At 44.8% G+C, this 1723-nt stretch overlaps 1 protein-coding gene and 1 long non-coding RNA gene across 2 annotated transcripts in view; one reads left to right on the top strand and one right to left on the bottom strand.

Annotated features, from left to right (window-relative positions):
* The window catches only part of Pik3c2b (phosphatidylinositol-4-phosphate 3-kinase catalytic subunit type 2 beta), a 61983-nt gene that overhangs the window by 16570 nt on the left and 43690 nt on the right, over positions 1–1723 (top strand). The window lies entirely within an intron of this gene.
* The window catches only part of LOC114618845, a 5849-nt gene continuing 4745 nt past the window's right edge, over positions 620–1723 (bottom strand). Inside the window, exon 3 of the long non-coding RNA XR_003711033.1 lies at positions 620–677. This is a non-coding gene — a long non-coding RNA (uncharacterized LOC114618845). The remainder of the gene's footprint in view (positions 678–1723) is intronic.

Consider the following 1723-nt stretch of genomic DNA (forward strand, 5'->3'; position numbering starts at 1 on the left):
ATCACACCACACACACCACTTACATTCTCATATACATATACCAATCCTCCCCCCGCCCCCACATACCACACACACACATGACTAGACTCACCTAGATGTGGTGGCACATACCTGTAATCCCAGCACTTGCGAGGTAAAGGCAGGAAACCCAGGAGTTGAAGGTCATTTTCAGCTACACAGTTCACCTGCCTGAGTTACAGAGACACAAGAGGCAACAAAACCCAAACAAAGACACACAGGATCTATCTGAACCTTTCTGTTGTTTTCAACTTTTTGGTCATGAGGAATAAGCATGTTGCATGGGCGTGTTACCTTTTTGGTGAAGCTGCCCTATAGAATGAATACTATCTGATACTTTTGTGTGACAGTGAGCTTCCGGAATGCTGTTAGAAGTGACAGCTCCGCACCCTCAGCCACAGACACACAGGCCCTAGGATCTCCTAGGAAATACCATTACCCTGTCACAGACCAATTATCTCTGAACCTAAGGAGAACATGTGAGCATTGAGCTGTGAACAGCTCCTGTCTTTCTAACTACAGTTTGAGAGCCACATGACAGACCAACCTTGTCTCAGCTCTTTTCATGTCGTGACTTCAGAAGCAGAAGGCACCAACCCCGGAGTGCGTGGCAGAATCTTGCATCTAAAGACAGCTGGCGGTGGTTCCTATCTTGCGTCCTAAGGGCCAAGGGATCATCAATATTTTGGCAGATGCACACCTAGGCACCCTGTCTCACCTGTTGTTGAACTTTTTAGTAATTACAAAGTCTGCTAAGTAGAGCCGTGTTGTACATTTATATTTTGCTGAGGTTTAATTGACATGTCATAAACAGCATATATTTAAAGTGTACAACATGATAAGTTTGGCATATGAACACACTGATGATATCACTACCGCCCGGCAAGATAATGAATGGGCTGCAGGCATGGCTCAGTGGTAGAGTGCTTGCCTAGCATGCATAGGCCATAGTTGTGATCTCTGCAGAAAGGGAGGGGTGGAGAGAAAAGCCAAAAAAAAAAGATAATGAGCATATTCATTGCTCTCAAAAGTTCCCGTCTGGCTTCGGTACTCCTTCCCTCTCCTTCCCCAGGTAAGCTCCCATCTGTTTTTCCTGCAGTCGCTCCATTTACATTTGCAGAAATTTCCTGTAAATGCAGTCATATGTACCCATACTTTTGTCTGGCAGGTTTTATTCAACAGAGTTAATCTGGGACTCATCCACGAGTCTACAGTTGTCATTAATCCGTTCATTTTCATTGTTAAGCAGCACTAGATGCTACATACGTAGATGGAACACTTTCTGATTTGTTTAAGACAGGGTCTTATGGAGCTCAGGCCGGACTTAAGCTTTCTGTGCAACTAAGGATGACCTTGAACTTCTGATCTTCTTGTTTCTGACTCCTGACTGCTCGGATCCTAGATATGTATCACCATACCTGGCTTTATGTGTTTCTGGGATCAAAACCAGGGCTTTGTATACATTAGATAAGCACGCTACTACCTGAGCTCCAGTCCCCACCAGACTTCACTTTTTGAAAAGAATCACCATATAGACATTTGGGTCATTTCTAGTTTGGGGATTGTCTTAGGGTTTACTGCTGTGAACAGACCACAGCAACTCTTAATAAAGGACAGCATTCAATTGGGACTTGGCGGGGGGGGGGGGGGGGGGGGGAGGGGAGGTGGAGCAGCAATTTAAAAACAAAAAATAAACTACACAACA

This window comes from Grammomys surdaster, unplaced genomic scaffold (assembly GCF_004785775.1).
Source record: "Grammomys surdaster isolate TR1022 unplaced genomic scaffold, NIH_TR_1.0 145, whole genome shotgun sequence".
NCBI lineage: Eukaryota > Metazoa > Chordata > Mammalia > Rodentia > Muridae > Grammomys > Grammomys surdaster.